Source organism: Arachis stenosperma, chromosome 2, assembly GCF_014773155.1.
Source record: "Arachis stenosperma cultivar V10309 chromosome 2, arast.V10309.gnm1.PFL2, whole genome shotgun sequence".
NCBI lineage: Eukaryota > Viridiplantae > Streptophyta > Magnoliopsida > Fabales > Fabaceae > Arachis > Arachis stenosperma.
Window position 1 is genome coordinate 62,141,104 of NC_080378.1, and position 19,493 is coordinate 62,160,596.

At 40.9% G+C, this 19,493-nt stretch overlaps 2 non-coding genes across 2 annotated transcripts; both read left to right on the top strand.

The window, feature by feature from the left end:
* The first annotated feature begins 10,624 nt into the window (after positions 1-10,624).
* LOC130964550 (small nucleolar RNA R71) lies at positions 10,625-10,732 on the top strand. The gene has a single exon (XR_009080639.1). It is a non-coding gene; the product is annotated as a small nucleolar RNA R71 (small nucleolar RNA).
* A 6,686-nt stretch (positions 10,733-17,418) lies between these two features.
* Positions 17,419-17,526, top strand: LOC130964551 (small nucleolar RNA R71). Its single transcript, XR_009080640.1, has one exon. It is a non-coding gene; the product is annotated as a small nucleolar RNA R71 (small nucleolar RNA).
* The last annotated feature ends 1,967 nt before the right edge of the window (positions 17,527-19,493 follow it).

Genomic DNA, 19,493 nt, shown 5'->3' on the forward strand with positions numbered 1-19,493 from the left:
ATGCGCTGTTATCTATTCCCTTTTACGCTTAACTATTTCGAATGTGATACATCATGATAAACCGCTATTTTATGGTTTATCTTATGCTCAATTGAGTGGTTTTTATCAACTCTTTATCCACTTATTCATATGATTTGCATGTTTTACATTTTCCTTCCTGATTCTATGCTATGATTGAAAACATGCTTCTTTGGTCTTAATTTTGCTATGTTTAATCCTTTCTTATTACCATTCGATGCCTTGATATGCGTGTTAAGTGATTTCAGAGATTACAGGGCAGGAATGGCTCAGAGGATGGAAAGGAAGCATGCAAAACTGGAAGGAATACAAGGAACTGAAGGAACTGCTAAAGTTGTCTAGCCTGACTTCTTGGTACTAAATTGACCATAACTTGAGCTACAGAGGTCCAAATGATGTGGTTCCAGTTACGTTGGAAAGCTAACATCCGGGGCTTCGCAACGATATATAATTTGCCATAGCTGCCTCGAAGTTAGGCGACGCAAACGCGTGGATGACGTGCCCGCGTCGCATCTGCGAATTGCAATCCACGCAAACGCGTGGACGACGCCTCCGCGTCACTTTTCCGTGACTTGTACATACCAAATTTTGCAACCAGCGATTTATGGGCTGTTTCTGACCCAGTTTCGGCCCAGAAAGCACATATTAGAGGCTATAAAGTGGGAGAATCCATTCATTCATCATATAGTTCATACAACATACATTCATACATAGTTTTAGGATTTAGATGTAGTTTTTAGAGAGAGAAGCTCTCTCCTCTCTCTTAGGATTAGGATTAGGACTCCTCTTAAAGGACTTACGAATATTTTTTTATCTTCTTCATCACAGGTTCAATGTTCTTTTTATTTATTCTTTTACTTGTTTATGGACCATTCATATTGTAATTTTCTTAATTTAATATAATTTGAGGTATTTCAGACTCATGATTGCTTTCTTCTATTTATTATATAAATAATTTAGATTTTTCCCTTTTGGCTTTGGTTGATTAATTGGTAACTCTTGAGTTGTCAAACTCATCGTGATTGATAATTACTATATTTGCTGATTAATTTAGACCCCGATAACTCTAGTCTTTCCTCAGGAGTTGACTAGGACTTTAGGTGTTAAATTGATTTGTCCACTTAACTTACCTTCACAGTTATAGGTTGACTTAGTGGTAGCAAAAATATAATTCTCATCACTATTGATAAGGATAACTATGATAGGACTTCCAGTTTTCATACCTTGCCAAGAGTTTATTAGTTATTAATTTATTAATTTTCTGCAATCTATTTCTCCTGTTCAAAACCCTTTCAAAACCCAAAAATATTGTTTTCCATAACCAATAATAAATCATACTTTCTTACAATTCCTTGAGAAGACGACCCGAAGTTTGAATACTTCGGTTTATAAATTTTATTGGGTTTGTTACTTGTGACAACCAAACGTTTGTACGAAAGGATTTTCTGTTGGTTTAGAAGCTATACTTACAACGCGACTATTTATATAAAATTCTTTACTAGCAAAAAATCCGTTCTTCAAAATGGCGCCGTTGCCGGGGAGTTGCAAACGTGTGCCTTATTATTGGTTATTGTAAATATTTTTCAAAAAAAAATTCAGATTTTTATTTTAAAATTTTTATCTTATCTTATCTTATTTTTCAAAATTTAAATCTTTTTTCAAAAATTATATCTTTTTCAAAATCTTATCTTATCCTTTTTTCAAATACCATATCTTTTCCAAAATATTTTCTTTTTGTTAGTTTTTGTTTTTATTTTCTCCTACTACTATGAACTCTCACCCCTCTGGCTTTGAGTTTGATTCCAATATTGTTGTTAGGAATGGGAACTATAATGAGAACGTGCATCAAGGTTGGAAGAATCAAAGATGGGAGGAGCCACAAGGATTTAATCAACCCTCATGGCAACAACCACCTCCAATGGACTATCAACAACCGTTTTGTGATGCATATCAAGGCAATGGCTATGGTGAACGCTCTTTTGATTATCAACAACCACCACCATATGCCTATGAACCCCTCCTCAACATGACTTTGGACCACCATACTCACAAGCCCCTTTCTGCCATTCACCCCCATATGACCCTAATCCTTATCCACCACACCAACCACCATATGAATCATACCCAGAACCACCACCTCAATATTCACCATCTCCATATCCTTATCAAAAAGAACCACCTCCGTATTATGAATCTGTTTCCCAAAATAATGGACCCTCCTATCCACCCCAAACCTCCATGGAGAACACACTTACTTCTCTCACTAATCTCACCTCTACACTCCAAAATCTTATATCCCGTATGGACCAACCCTCCACCTCCAATGTTCAACCCTCAAGCTCCAATGCACGTCCATCTCAACCACAGAATGATCTCCCCATCCTATCACCACCATCCATGGAAGAGCACCCACATCCATCAATCCAAGAGCAACATGATCCTAATGATGCTATTGACATGGAACAAGAGAGAAGGGATCATCTTCGCAAATCCATACTTCATAAAGAGCTAGAGAAGGCACTAAAGGTGAAGGTAGAAGAGACCTTTGCATATGAAGGAGTAGTTGAAGGGAGTTATCATAGAAAAGAAGCCATCAAGGAGGAATACAATTTCATATTAAACACCTGGATCAAGCGATAAATCGATTACCTTTCTGACGTTCGGACATTCAAGGAACCCCATGGCTTCATATGGAGAATCTACTGAAGAACGTGGCAGGAAGGAGAAGTTAGACACTCTAGTGGACAGTGAGCAGCACGATTTGGTATTGGAACAATTGGAAGAAGCTACGCCTACCATTGAAGAAGAAGCAGTGGTTGAAGACTTAGGAGATGCGGAACCTCCATGGGAAAGTCAAGTTATAGAGTCTCCTTCAAAGACGTTTGAAACTGATGTTGAGGAGGGTGTACAACCTCCAAGGCATCTCATAATTGAAGACTTTGAAAGGAATGGTCAAGAGATAGATTCGATCATTAATGAATTCTTATCTACATTTGTGTCCTCTCCCATTGGACTTGACATGGAGATGAAAGAAGAAAAAGCACAACCTCCCATGCCCTTGGTGAACAATGAAGCAGAGATTGAATTGGAAGAAATCTACCAAGAAGAAGAGGTTGATATTGAAGGAGATTGCAAAGAGGTGGAAGTTGTCAAAGAAAAGAACAAGGGGGTGGAGCTTGCAAGATCATTAGAAACCATCTCCCAAGGTCATTACCGTCTAACACAACATTCAAGTGAGTAAAATTCTTATCCTTGACCTTTACTTCCCCACTTGAATATGGGCTACTGGAGACAGATGGTCAACTTAGAGCTCTCTGTGGCATCAAGAGTAAGAGAAAGATGGTTAGTGGTAGGAGTTGTCCTGCAAGGTTCAACATGGTCGTGTGCTCAAAATTTAAACGCAAAGGTTGGTGTAGATCTCAACTGGATGGGTCTAGGAAGTTGTTTGGCCACTTTAGTGAGAATTCAGATTGCCTGCCACCCGGATGGAACAATATTGCTCAATAAGAAGACGGGTGCAAAAGTAAGGTTTGGGACCCCAGAATTCATTCCAACAGTCATCACTCTTGGGGCCTTGTCACTTGGTTTAACTTGCTTGAAGGCTTTCTGCGCCTAGTTTGGGATACCGGAGGATATTGGATTTGCAAACATTGGTGGAGATTCTTGGATGAATTCAAGCACAAGGCACCATAACAGGGAGCTCACCAAATGTCCAACTTAAGGACTTTAACTAAAAGTGCTGGGTGGGAGACAACCCACCATGGTATGATCATTCTTTTCCCTCTCCGTAGTTTTCTTTTTCAATAATTCTCCTCAGTCCTAGTGCATATAATTTGCATCTGCATCTGCATCTTGCATATTCAAAAAAAGAAAAAGAAAAAGAGAGAGAGAGCACGCGACGCGACAGCGTCAATGACGCGTCCGCGTCGTAGGTGCCTTAGAAACGAGAAGAAAGGAATAGAGAGTCACGCGAAAGTGTGGCTGGAGGCGTGCCTTTGGCACAAACTAATCCACGCGAACGCGTGGATGACGCAATCGCGTCATTGACGAAACAACCTCCCCACGCGTCCGCGTCACCCACGCGACCGCGTGGCCCTGTAAATCGACGTATAAGGGTGTATGGCTGAAAGTTGAGCTGGAATTGGACTGGATTTGTGCTAGCAGCACAAGCCCTACCACACGAACGCGTGCCCTACGCGTCCGCGTCATTCTTTAAACGAGGCCATCCACGCGATCGCCTAACCCAAAGTTTTGGCAAAATTAGCTTTTCACCGGAGAGTTGCGCGACCGCGAGGCTGCACTCGCGCTGAAGGCACGAATCACTTCACGCGAACGCGTGACCTACGCGTCCGCGTTATTTCATAGAAGCGCTATCCACGCGAACGCGTCACTCACGCGTCCGCATCACAAGCGGCACACAGCTTATCCAAATCAGCCAAATATCTTATCTTTTTCTTCCCTAAATCTAAATCTTTTCTTTCCTTCTTATTTATTTCTTCCTCCTTTCTTACTTTCTTTTTCTTTTCCATTGGTGTTAAAATCCTCTTTTTCAACTATTGCATCTTTTCTTGAATTATTCTGGTGCTTCATGACTTTTTTTATTCTGATTGGGTATTATTCTTATGTCAATGCTAATTTTTATACTACTGATATTTCTTTTGCATTGATATGCACTTACACTATCTTGCATTACCCACACTCTCTTCCCCATTGTTGCAACTTTTTGCACTATTGATATGCCATTTACTTCCACTATTTTCTCACTTGCATGTTGTAGCTACCATGTAATTGAGATCTTTATTATCTGGAATTAACACCCATATTTTATTTATGTTCTTATCTTTATTTTTGGGTTACTTTCCTTCCTTTTTCTCTTCTTTCAGGATGGCCACCACGAAGAGAGAGAAAAAGCTTCTTAATGGGGAGACAGGCAAGTCAATCTGCACAATCTATAGAGAAAGACATCAGTTGGAGCAGCTCGTTGGTGCACGAAATTGTGATCATCAATGGCGCCATCAACATGGTACGCTCAATTGAAATCTCAACTCTTTATCACAACTTCGCACAACTAACCAGCAAGTGCACTGGGTCGTCCAAGTAATAAACCTTACGCGAGTAAGGGTCGATCCCACGGAGATTGTTGGTATGAAGCAAGCTATGGTCATCTTGTAAATCTTAGTCAGGCAGATTCAAATGGTTATGGGTGATTTATGAATAAAGCATAAAATAAAGATAGAGATACTTATGTAATTCATTGGTGAGAATTTTAGATAAGCGAATGGAGATGCTTTGTCCCTTCTGTCTCTCTACTTTCCTACTGTCTTCATCCAATCCTTCTTACTCCTTTCCATGGCAAGCTGTATGTTGGGTATCACCGTTGTCAGTGGCTACAGTCCCGTCCTCTCAGTGAAAATGTTCAACGCGCTCTGTCACAGCACGGCTAATCATCTGTCGATTCTCAATCAGGTTGGAATAGAATCCAGTGATTCTTTTGCGTCTGTCACTAACGCCCAGCCTTCAGGAGTTTGAAGCTCGTCACAGTCATTCAATCCTTGAATCCTACTCAGAATACCACAGACAAGGTTTAGACCTTCCGGATTCTCTTGAATGCTGCCATCAATTCTAGCTTATACCACGAAGATTCCGATTAAGGGATCCAAGAGATATCCACTCAATCTAAGGTAGAACGGAGGTGGTTGTCAGGCACACGTTCATAGGTGAGAATGATGATGAGTGTCACGAATCATCACATTCATCAAGCTGAGGAACAAGTGATATCTTAGAACAAGAATAAGCCGAATTGAATAGAAGAACAATAGTAATTGCATTGATACTCGAGGTACAGCAGAGCTCCACACCTTAATCTATGGTGTGTAGAAACTCCACCGTTGAAAATACATAAGAACAAGGTCTAGGCATGGCCGTGAGGCCAGCCCCCAAAACGTGATCAAAAGATTCAAAGATCTAAAGATGATCAAAGATCAAAAGATGAAAATACAATAGCAAAAAGGTCCTATTTGTAGAGAACTAGTAGCCTAGGGTTTACAGAAATGAGTAAATGACATAAAAATCCACTTTCGGGCCCACTTGGTGTGTGCTTGGGCTGAGCATTGAAGCTTCTATGTGTAGAGACTTTTCTTGGAGTTAAACGCCAGCTTTTGTGCCAGTTTGGGTGTTTAACTCCCATTCTTGTGCCAGTTCTGGCGTTTAACGCCGGGCAGTTTTGAGCTGATTTGGAACGCCGGTTTGGGCCATCAAATCTCGGGCAAAGTATGGACTATTATACATTAATAGAAAGCCAGGATGTCTAATTTCCAACGTAATTGAGAGCGTGCCAATTGGGCTTCTGTAGCTCCAGAAAATCTACTTCGAGTGCAGGGAGGTCAGAATCCAACAGCATCTGCAGTCCTTTTCAGCCTCTGAATCAGATTTTTGCTCAGGTCCCTCAATTTCAGCCAGAAAATACCTGAAATTACAGAAAAATACACAAACTCATAGTAAAGTCCAGAAAAGTGAGTTTTAACTAAAAACTAATAAAAATATAATAAAAACTAACTAAAACATACTAAAAATAATGCCAAAAAGTGTATAAATTATCCGCTCATCACAACACCAAACTTAAATTGTTTCTTGTCCCCAAGCAACTGAAAATCAAATAAGATAAAAAGAAGAGAATGTGCAATGAATTCCAAAAACGTCTATGAAGATTAGAATTAATTAGATGAGCGGGACTTTTAGCTTTTTGTCTCTGAACAGTTTTGGCATCTCACTCTATCCTTTGAAATTCAGAATGATTGGCTTCTATAGGAACTCAGAATCCAGATAGTGTTATTGATTCTCCTAGTTAAGTGTGATGATTCTTGAACACAGCTACTTTATGAGTCTTGGCCGTGGCCCAAAGCACTCTGTCTTCCAGTATTACCACCGGATACATACATGCCACAGACACATAATTGGGTGAACCTTTTCAGATTGTGACTCAGCTTTGCTAGAGTCCCCAATTAGAGGTGTCCAGGGTTCTTAAGCACACTCTTTTTGCCTTGGATCCCAACTTTATTTCTTTCTCTTCCTTCTTTTTTTTTTCTTTTTTTTTTGAATATTCACTGCATTTTCTTGCTTCAAGGATCATTTTTATGATTTTTCAGATCCTCAGTAACATGTCTCCTTTTTCATCATTCTTTCAAGAGCCAATCATTCATGAACAACAAATTCAAAAGACATATGCACTGTTCAAGCATACATTCAGAAACCAAAAGTATTGCCACCACATCAAAATAATTAATCTGTTATAAAATTCAAAATTCATGCAATTCTTCTCTTTTTCAAATAAGGACATTTTTCATTTAAGAAAGGTGATGGATTCATAGGACATTCATAACTTTAAGGCATAGACACTAAGACACTAATGATCATGTAATAAGACACAAACATAGATAAACATCAACATGAAAATTTGAAGAACAGGAAAATAAAGAACAAGGAAATTAAAGAACGGGTCCGCCTTAGTGATGGCGGCTTGTTCTTCCTCTTGAAGATCTTATGGAGTGCTTGAGCTCCTCAATGTCTCTTCCTTGCCTTTGTTGCTCCTCTCTCATGATTCTTTGATCTTCTCTAATTTCATGGAGGAGGATGGAATGTTCTTGGTGCTCCACCCTTAGTTGTCCCATGTTGGAACTCAATTCTCCTAGGGAGGTGTTGATTTGATCCCAATAGTTTTGTGGAGGAAAGTGCATCCCTTGAGGCATCTCAGGGATTTCATGATGAGGAATTTCCTCATGCTCATGTCTATGAGTGGGATCTCCTGTTTGCATTGAGCTCCTTCCACACAGATATCCATGAGGACTTGGTCCAACCTTTGATTAAAGTTGACCTTTTTGAGTTTGAAAAGGGACCTTGGGGATCACCTTCTTCTTGGCCACAACTTCATAGAAGTGGTCTTGATGCACCCTTGAGATAAATCTCTCCATCTCCCATGACTCGGAGGTGGAAGCTTTTGCCTTCCCTTTCCTCTTTCTAGAGGTTTCTCCGACCTTAGGTGCCATAAATGGTTATGGAAAAATAAAAAGCAATGCTTTTACCACACCAAACTTAGAAGGTTTGCTCGTCCTCGAGCAAAAGAAGAGAGAAGAGAGTAGAAGAAGAAGAAATAGAGGAGATGGAGGTGGCTTTGTGGTTCGGCCAAGGGGGAGAAGTAGTGTGTAGGTTGTGTGAAAATGAAGGAGTGAAGATGGGTTTATATAGGAGTGGAGAGAGGGGTAAGGTTCGGCCATTATGGGTGGATTTGGGAGGGAAAGTGGTTTGAATTTGAATGGTAAGGTAGGTGGGGTTTTATGAAGGATGGATGTGAGTGGTGAAGAGAATGGTGGGATTCGATAGGTGAGGGGTTTTTGGGGAAGAGGTATTGAGGTGATTGGTGAATGGGTGAAGAAGAGAGAGAGTGGTGGGGTAGGTGGGGATCCTGTGGGGTCCACAGATCCTGAGGTGTCAAGGAAAATTCATCCCTGTACCAAGTGGCGAGCAAAAATGCTCTTTATGCCAATTCTGGCGTTAAACGCCGGGCTGGTGCCCATTTCTGGCGTTTAACGCCAGCTTCTTGCCCTTTCCTGGCGTTTAATGCCAGTCTGGTGCCCATTTCTGGTGTTAAACGCCCAGAATGGTGCCAGACTGGGCGTTAAACGCCCATTTGTTGCCCTTACTGGCGTTTAAACGCCAGCAAGGTTTTCCTCCAGGGTGTGCTGTTTTTCTTTCTATTTTTCATTCTGTTTTTGCTTTTTCAATTGATTTTGTGACTCCACATGATCATCAACCTACAGAAAACATAAAATAACAAAGGAAAATAGATAAATATAACATTGGGTTGCCTCGCAACAAGCACTTCTTTAATGTCAGTAGCTTGACAGTGGGCTCTCATGGAGCCTCACAGACACTCAGAGCAATGTTGGAACCTCCCAACACCAAACTTAGAGTTTGAATGTGGGGGTTCAACACCAAACTTAGAAGTTGGCTGTAGCCTCCCAACATCAAACTTAGAGTTTGACTGTGGGGGCTCTGTTTGACTCTGTTTTGAGAGAAGCTCTTCATGCTTCCTCTCCATGGTAACAGAGGGATATCTTTGAGCCTTAAACACAAAGGATTCTTTATTCACTTGAATGATCAATTCTCCTCTGTCAACATCAATTATAGCCTTGGCTATGGCTAGGAAGGGTCTACCAAGGATGATGGATTCATCCATGCACTTCCCAGTCTCTAGGACAATGAAATCAGCAGGGATGTAATGGTCTTCAATCTTTACCAGAACATCCTCTACAAGTCCATAAGCTTGTTTTCTTGAATTGTCTGCCATCTCTAGTGAGATTCTTGCAGCTTGTACCTCAAAGATCCCTAGCTTCTCCATTACAGAGAGATGCATGAGGTTTATGCTTGACCCTAGGTCACATAGAGCCTTTTTAAAGGTCATGGTGCCTATGGTACAAGGTACTGAGAACTTCCCAGGATCCTGTCTCCTTTGAGGTAATCTCTGCCTAGTCAAGTCATCCAGTTCTTTGGTGAGCAAAGGAGGTTCGTTCTCCCAAGTCTCATTACTAAATAACTTGTCATTTAGCTTCATGATTGCTCCAAGGTATTTAGCAACTTGATCTTCAGTGACATCTTCATCCTCTTTAGAGGAAGAATACTCATCAGAGCTCATGAATGGCAGAAGTAAATCCAATGGAATCTCTATGGTCTCAGTGTGAGCCTCAGATTCCCATGGTTCCTCATTAGGGAACTCATTGGAGGCCAGTGAACGTCCATTGAGGTCTCCCTCGGTGGCGATCACTGCCTCTTCCTCCTCTCCAAATTCGGCCATGTTGATGGCCTTGCATTCTCCTTTTGGATTCTCTTCTGTATTGCTTGGAAGAGTACTAGGAGGGAGTTCAGTAATTTTCTTACTCAGCTGTCCCACTTGTGCCTCAAAATTCCTAATGGAGGACCTTGTTTCAGTCATGAAACTTTGAGTGGTTTTGATTAGATCAGAGACCATGGTCGCTAAGTCAGAGTGGCTCTGCTTAGAATTCTCTGTCTGTTGCTGAGAAGATGATGGAAAAGGCTTGCCATTGCCAAACCTGTTTCTTCCACCATTATTGTTGTTGAAACCTTGTTGAGGTCTCTGTTGATCCTTCCATGAGAGATTTGGATGATTTCTCCATGAAGGATTATAGGTGTTTCCATAGGGTTCTCTCGTGTAGTTCACCTCTTTCGTTGAAGGGTTCTCAGGATCATAAGCTTCTTCTTCAAATGAAGCATCCTTAGTACTGCCTGGTGCAGCTTGCATTCCAGACAGACTTTGAGAAATCATATTGACTTGCTGAGTCAATATTTTGTTCTGAGCCAATATGGCATTCAGAGTATCATTCTCAAGAACTCCTTTCTTCTGATTCGTCCCATTGTTCACAGGATTCCTTTCAGAAGTGTACATGAATTGGTTATTTGCAACCATTTCAATGAGTTCTTGAGCTTCTGTAGGCGTCTTCTTCAGATGAAGAGATCCTTCAGCAGAGCTGTCCAATGACATCTTGGACAGTTCAGACAGACCATCATAGAAGATACCTATGATGCTCCATTCAGAAAGCATGTCAAAGGGACACTTTCTGATCAATTGTTTGTATCTTTCCCAAGCTTCATAGAGGGATTCACCTTCCTTCTGTCTGAAGGTTTGGACTTCCACTCTAAGCTTACTCAATTTTTGAGGTGGAAAGAATTTTGCCAAGAAGGCATTGACTAGCTTTTCCCAAGAGTTCAGGCTTTCTTTAGGTTGTGAGTCCAACCATATCCTAGCTCTGTCTCTTACAGCAAAAGGGAATAGCATAAGTCTGTAGACCTCAGGGTCAACCCCATTGGTCTTGACAGTGTCACAGATTTGCAAGAACTCAGCCAAAAACTGATGAGGATCTTCCAATGAAAGTCCATGGAACTTGCAATTCTGTTGCATTAGAGAAACTAATTGAGGCTTAAGCTCAAAGTTGTTTGCTCCAATGGCAGGGATAGAGATGCTTCTCCCATAGAAGTCAGGAGTAGGTGTAGTAAAGTCACCCAGCACCTTCCTTGCATTGTTGGCATTGTTGTTGTTTTCGGCTGCCATGTCTTCTTCTTGTTTGAAGATTTCTGTTAGGTCCTCTACAGAGAGTTGTGCCTTAGCTTCTCTTAGCTTTCGCTTCAAGGTCCTTTCAGGTTCAGGGTCAGCCTCAACAAGAATGCTTTTGTCTTTGCTCCTGCTCATATGAAAGAGAAGAGAACAAGAAAATATGGAATCCTCTATGTCACAGTATAGAGATTCCTTGAGGTGTCAGAGGAAAAGAAAAATAGAAGGAAGAGGTAGAAACATGCAAGAAGAATAGAAACATGCAATCGACACCAAACTTAAAATGAGACACTAGACTCAACAAGAAACATAAAATATTTTTGGTTTTTTTGATTTTGTAATTTTTTTGGATTTTTTTTCAAAAATTGAATGAAAATAAGGATATCAAAATTCTTAATGAGAATTCCAGGAATCATGCAATGTTAGTCTAAAGCTTTAGTCTAAAGAAATTAGACATGGCTAGCCAAGCTTCAGCAGGACATTGCATTCAAGAGCTAAATTGATGAGAATCAATCAGCTTTGATGATGATAATAACATCACCTTGAAACACTAGAATTTATTCTTAAGAACTCTGAAGAAAAATACCTAATCTAAGCAACAAGATGAACCGTCAGTTGTCCAAACTCAAACAATCCCCGGCAACGGCACCAAAAACTTGGTGCACGAAATTGTGATCATCAATGGCACCATCAACATGGTATGCTCAATTGAAATCTCAACTCTTTATCACAACTTCGCACAACTAACCAGCAAGTGCACTGGGTCGTCCAAGTAATAAACCTTACGCGAGTAAGGGTCGATCCCACGGAGATTGTTGGTATGAAGCAAGCTATGGTCATCTTGTAAATCTTAGTCAGGCAGATTCAAATGGTTATGGGTGATTTATGAATAAAGCATAAAATAAAGATAGAGATACTTATGTAATTCATTGGTGAGAATTTTAGATAAGCGAATGGAGATGCTTTGTCCCTTCTGTCTCTCTACTTTCCTACTGTCTTCATCCAATCCTTCTTACTCCTTTCCATGGCAAGCTGTATGTTGGGTATCACCGTTGTCAGTGGCTACAGTCCCGTCCTCTCAGTGAAAATGTTCAACGCGCTCTGTCACAGCACGGCTAATCATCTGTCGATTCTCAATCAGGTTGGAATAGAATCCAGTGATTCTTTTGCGTCTGTCACTAACGCCCAGCCTTCAGGAGTTTGAAGCTCGTCACAGTCATTCAATCCTTGAATCCTACTCAGAATACCACAGACAAGGTTTAGACCTTCCGGATTCTCTTGAATGCTGCCATCAATTCTAGCTTATACCACGAAGATTCCGATTAAGGGATCCAAGAGATATCCACTCAATCTAAGGTAGAACGGAGGTGGTTGTCAGGCACACGTTCATAGGTGAGAATGATGATGAGTGTCACGAATCATCACATTCATCAAGCTGAGGAACAAGTGATATCTTAGAACAAGAATAAGCCGAATTGAATAGAAGAACAATAGTAATTGCATTGATACTCGAGGTACAGCAAAGCTCCACACCTTAATCTATGGTGTGTAGAAACTCCACCGTTGAAAATACATAAGAACAAGGTCTAGGCATGGCCGTGAGGCCGGCCCCCAAAACGTGATCAAAAGATTCAAAGATCTAAAGATGATCAAAGATCCAAAGATGGAAATACAATAGCAAAAAGGTCCTATTTGTAGAGAACTAGTAGCCTAGGGTTTACAGAAATGAGTAAATGACATAAAAATCCACTTTCGGGCCCACTTGGTGTGTGCTTGGGCTGAGCATTGAAGCTTCTATGTGTAGAGACTTTTCTTGGAGTTAAACGCCAGCTTTTGTGCCAGTTTGGGTGTTTAACTCCCATTCTTGTGCCAGTTCTGGCGTTTAACGCCGGGCAGTTTTGAGCTGATTTGGAACGCCGGTTTGGGCCATCAAATCTCGGGCAAAGTATGGACTATTATACATTAATAGAAAGCCAGGATGTCTAATTTCCAACGTAATTGAGAGCGTGCCAATTGGGCTTCTGTAGCTCCAGAAAATCTACTTCGAGTGCAGGGAGGTCAGAATCCAACAGCATCTGCAGTCCTTTTCAGCCTCTGAATCAGATTTTTGCTCAGGTCCCTCAATTTCAGCCAGAAAATACCTGAAATTACAGAAAAACACACAAAATCATAGTAAAGTCCAGAAAAGTGAGTTTTAACTAAAAACTAATAAAAATATAATAAAAACTAACTAAAACATACTAAAAATAATGCCAAAAAGTGTATAAATTATCCGCTCATCACAACACCAAACTTAAATTGTTTCTTGTCCCCAAGCAACTGAAAATCAAATAAGATAAAAAGAAGAGAATGTGCAATGAATTCCAAAAACGTCTATGAAGATTAGAATTAATTAGATGAGCGGGACTTTTAGCTTTTTGTCTCTGAACAGTTTTGGCATCTCACTCTATCCTTTGAAATTCAGAATGATTGGCTTCTATAGGAACTCAGAATCCAGATAGTGTTATTGATTCTCCTAGTTAAGTGTGATGATTCTTGAACTCAGCTACTTTATGAGTCTTGGCCGTGGCCCAAAGCACTCTGTCTTCCAGTATTACCACCGGATACATACATGCCACAGACACATAATTGGGTGAACCTTTTCAGATTGTGACTCAGCTTTGCTAGAGTCCCCAATTAGAGGTGTCCAGGGTTCTTAAGCACACTCTTTTTGCCTTGGATCCCAACTTTATTTCTTTCTCTTCCTTCTTTTTTTTTTCTTTTTTTTTTGAATATTCACTGCATTTTCTTGCTTCAAGGATCATTTTTATGATTTTTCAGATCCTCAGTAACATGTCTCCTTTTTCATCATTCTTTCAAGAGCCAATCATTCATGAACAACAAATTCAAAAGACATATGCACTGTTCAAGCATACATTCAGAAACCAAAAGTATTGCCACCACATCAAAATAATTAATCTGTTATAAAATTCAAAATTCATGCAATTCTTCTCTTTTTCAATTAAGGACATTTTTCATTTAAGAAAGGTGATGGATTCATAGGACATTCATAACTTTAAGGCATAGACACTAAGACACTAATGATCATGTAATAAGACACAAACATAGATAAACATCAACATGAAAATTTGAAGAACAGGAAAATAAAGAACAAGGAAATTAAAGAACGGGTCCGCCTTAGTGATGGCGGCTTGTTCTTCCTCTTGAAGATCTTATGGAGTGCTTGAGCTCCTCAATGTCTCTTCCTTGCCTTTGTTGCTCCTCTCTCATGATTCTTTGATCTTCTCTAATTTCATGGAGGAGGATGGAATGTTCTTGGTGCTCCACCCTTAGTTGTCCCATGTTGGAACTCAATTCTCCTAGGGAGGTGTTGATTTGATCCCAATAGTTTTGTGGAGGAAAGTGCATCCCTTGAGGCATCTCAGGGATTTCATGATGAGGAATTTCCTCATGCTCATGTCTATGAGTGGGATCTCCTGTTTGCATTGAGCTCCTTCCACACAGATATCCATGAGGACTTGGTCCAACCTTTGATTAAAGTTGACCTTTTTGAGTTTGAAAAGGGACCTTGGGGATCACCTTCTTCTTGGCCACAACTTCATAGAAGTGGTCTTGATGCACCCTTGAGATGAATCTCTCCATCTCCCATGACTCGGAGGTGGAAGCTTTTGCCTTCCCTTTCCTCTTTCTAGAGGTTTCTCCGACCTTAGGTGCCATAAATGGTTATGGAAAAATAAAAAGCAATGCTTTTACCACACCAAACTTAGAAGGTTTGCTCGTCCTCGAGCAAAAGAAGAGAGAAGAGAGTAGAAGAAGAAGAAATAGAGGAGATGGAGGTGGCTTTGTGGTTCGGCCAAGGGGGAGAAGTAGTGTGTAGGTTGTGTGAAAATGAAGGAGTGAAGATGGGTTTATATAGGAGTGGAGAGAGGGGTAAGGTTCGGCCATTATGGGTGGATTTGGGAGGGAAAGTGGTTTGAATTTGAATGGTAAGGTAGGTGGGGTTTTATGAAGGATGGATGTGAGTGGTGAAGAGAATGGTGGGATTCGATAGGTGAGGGGTTTTTGGAGAAGAGGTATTGAGGTGATTGGTGAATGGGTGAAGAAGAGAGAGAGTGGTGGGGTAGGTGGGGATCCTGTGGGGTCCACAGATCCTGAGGTGTCAAGGAAAATTCATCCCTGTACCAAGTGGCGAGCAAAAATGCTCTTTATGCCAATTCTGGCGTTAAACGCCGGGCTGGTGCCCATTTCTGGCGTTTAACGCCAGCTTCTTGCCCTTTCCTGGCGTTTAATGCCAGTCTGGTGCCCATTTCTGGTGTTAAACGCCCAGAATGGTGCCAGACTGGGCGTTAAACGCCCATTTGTTGCCCTTACTGGCGTTTAAACGCCAGCAAGGTTTTCCTCCAGGGTGTGCTGTTTTTCTTTCTATTTTTCATTCTGTTTTTGCTTTTTCAATTGATTTTGTGACTCCACATGATCATCAACCTACAGAAAACATAAAATAACAAAGGAAAATAGATAAATATAACATTGGGTTGCCTCGCAACAAGCACTTCTTTAATGTCAGTAGCTTGACAGTGGGCTCTCATGGAGCCTCACAGACACTCAGAGCAATGTTGGAACCTCCCAACACCAAACTTAGAGTTTGAATGTGGGGGTTCAACACCAAACTTAGAAGTTGGCTGTAGCCTCCCAACATCAAACTTAGAGTTTGACTGTGGGGGCTCTGTTTGACTCTGTTTTGAGAGAAGCTCTTCATGCTTCCTCTCCATGGTAACAGAGGGATATCTTTGAGCCTTAAACACAAAGGATTCTTTATTCACTTGAATGATCAATTCTCCTCTGTCAACATCAATTACAGCCTTGGTTATGGCTAGGAAGGGTCTACCAAGGATGATGGATTCATCCATGCACTTCCCAGTCTCTAGGACAATGAAATCAGCAGGGATGTAATGGTCTTCAATCTTTACCAGAACATCCTCTACAAGTCCATAAGCTTGTTTTCTTGAATTGTCTGCCATCTCTAGTGAGATTCTTGCAGCTTGTACCTCAAAGATCCCTAGCTTCTCCATTACAGAGAGATGCATGAGGTTTATGCTTGACCCTAGGTCACACAGAGCCTTCTTAAAGGTCATGGTGCCTATGGTACAAGGTACTGAGAACTTCCCAGGATCCTGTCTCCTTTGAGGTAATCTCTGCCTAGTCAAGTCATCCAGTTCTTTGGTGAGCAAAGGAGGTTCGTTCTCCCAAGTCTCATTACTAAATAACTTGTCATTTAGCTTCATGATTGCTCCAAGGTATTTAGCAACTTGCTCTTCAGTGACATCTTCATCCTCTTTAGAGGAAGAATACTCATCAGAGCTCATGAATGGCAGAAGTAAATCCAATGGAATCTCTATGGTCTCAGTGTGAGCCTCAGATTCCCATGGTTCCTCATTAGGGAACTCATTGGAGGCCAGTGAATGTCCATTGAGGTCTCCCTCGGTGGCGATCACTGCCTCTTCCTCCTCTCCAAATTCGGCCATGTTGATGGCCTTGCATTCTCCTTTTGGATTCTCTTCTGTATTGCTTGGAAGAGTACTAGGAGGGAGTTCAGTAATTTTCTTACTCAGCTGTCCCACTTGTGCCTCAAAATTCCTAATGGAGGACCTTGTTTCAGTCATGAAACTTTGAGTGGTTTTGATTAGATCAGAGACCATGGTCGCTAAGTCAGAGTGGCTCTGCTTAGAATTCTCTGTCTGTTGCTGAGAAGATGATGGAAAAGGCTTGCCATTGCCAAACCTGTTTCTTCCACCATTATTGTTGTTGAAACCTTGTTGAGGTCTCTGTTGATCCTTCCATGAGAGATTTGGATGATTTCTCCATGAAGGATTATAGGTGTTTCCATAGGGTTCTCTCGTGTAGTTCACCTCTTTCGTTGAAGGGTTCTCAGGATCATAAGCTTCTTCTTCAAATGAAGCATCCTTAGTACTGCCTGGTGCAGCTTGCATTCCAGACAGACTTTGAGAAATCATATTGACTTGCTGAGTCAATATTTTGTTCTGAGCCAATATGGCATTCAGAGTATCATTCTCAAGAACTCCTTTCTTCTGATTCGTCCCATTGTTCACAGGATTCCTTTCAGAAGTGTACATGAATTGGTTATTTGCAACCATTTCAATGAGTTCTTGAGCTTCTGTAGGCGTCTTCTTCAGATGAAGAGATCCTTCAGCAGAGCTGTCCAATGACATCTTGGACAGTTCAGACAGACCATCATAGAAGATACCTATGATGCTCCATTCAGAAAGCATGTCAAAGGGACACTTTCTGATCAATTGTTTGTATCTTTCCCAAGCTTCATAGAGGGATTCACCTTCCTTCTGTCTGAAGGTTTGGACTTCCACTCTAAGCTTACTCAATTTTTGAGGTGGAAAGAATTTTGCCAAGAAGGCATTGACTAGTTTTTCCCAAGAGTTCAGGCTTTCTTTAGGTTGTGAGTCCAACCATATCCTAGCTCTGTCTCTTACAGCAAAAGGGAATAGCATAAGTCTGTAGACCTCAGGGTCAACCCCATTGGTCTTGACAGTGTCACAGATTTGCAAGAACTCAGCCAAAAACTGATGAGGATCTTCCAATGAAAGTCCATGGAACTTGCAATTCTGTTGCATTATAGAAACTAATTGAGGCTTAAGCTCAAAGTTGTTTGCTCCAATGGCAGGGATAGAGATGCTTCTCCCATAGAAGTCAGGAGTAGGTGTAGTAAAGTCACCCAGCACCTTCCTTGCATTGTTGGCATTGTTGTTGTTTTCGGCTGCCATGTCTTCTTCTTGTTTGAAGATTTCTGTTAGGTCCTCTACAGAGAGTTGTGCCTTAGCTTCTCTTAGCTTTCGCTTCAAGGTCCTTTCAGGTTCAGGGTCAGCCTCAACAAGAATGCTTTTGTCTTTGCTCCTGCTCATATGAAAGAGAAGAGAACAAGAAAATATGGAATCCTCTATGTCACAGTATAGAGATTCCTTGAGGTGTCAGAGGAAAAGAAAAATAGAAGGAAGAGGTAGAAACATGCAAGAAGAATAGAAACATGCAATCGACACCAAACTTAAAATGAGACACTAGACTCAACAAGAAACATAAAATATTTTTGGTTTTTTTGATTTTGTAATTTTTTTGGATTTTTTTTCGAAAATTGAATGAAAATAAGGATATCAAAATTCTTAATGAGAATTCCAGGAATCATGCAATGTTAGTCTAAAGCTTTAGTCTAAAGAAATTAGACATGGCTAGCCAAGCTTCAGCAGGACATTGCATTCAAGAGCTAAATTGATGAGAATCAATCAGCTTTGATGATGATAATAACATCACCTTGAAACACTAGAATTTATTCTTAAGAACTCTGAAGAAAAATACCTAATCTAAGCAACAAGATGAACCGTCAGTTGTCCAAACTCAAACAATCCCCGGCAACGGCACCAAAAACTTGGTGCACGAAATTGTGATCATCAATGGCGCCATCAAAATGGTACGCTCAATTGAAATCTCAACTTTTTATCACAACTTCGCACAACTAACCAGAAAGTGCACTGGGTCGTCCAAGTAATAAACCTTACGCGAGTAAGGGTCGATCCCACGGAGATTGTTGGTATGAAGCAAGCTATGGTCATCTTGTAAATCTTAGTCAGGCAGGTTCAAATGGTTATGGGTGATTTATGAATAAAGCATAAAATAAAGATAGAGATACTTATGTAATTCATTGGTGAGAATTTCAGATAAGCGAATGGAGATGCTTTGTCCCTTCCGTCTCTCTGCTTTCCTACTGTCTTCATCCAATCCTTCTTACTCCTTTCCATGGCAAGCTGTATGTTGGGTATCACCGTTGTCAGTGGCTACAATCCCGTCCTCTCAGTGAAAATGTTCAACGCGCTCTGTCACAGCACGGCTAATCATCTGTCGGTTCTCAATCAGGTTGGAATAGAATCCAGTGATTCTTTTGCGTCTGTCACTAACGCCCAGCCTTCAGGAGTTTGAAGCTCGTCACAGTCATTCAATCCTTGAATCCTACTCAGAATACCACAGACAAGGTTTAGACCTTCCGGATTCTCTTGAATGCCGCCATCAATTCTAGCTTATACCACGAAGATTCCGATTAAGGGATTCAAGAGATATCCACTCAATCTAAGGTAGAACGGAGGTGGTTGTCAAGCACACGTTCATAGGTGAGAATGATGATGAGAGTCACAGATCATCACATTCATCAAGTTGAGGAACAAGTGATATCTTAGAACAAGAATAAGCCGAATTGAATAGAAGAACAATAGTAATTGCATTGATACTCGAGGTACAGCAGAGCTCCACACCTTAATCTATGGTATGTAGAAACTCCACC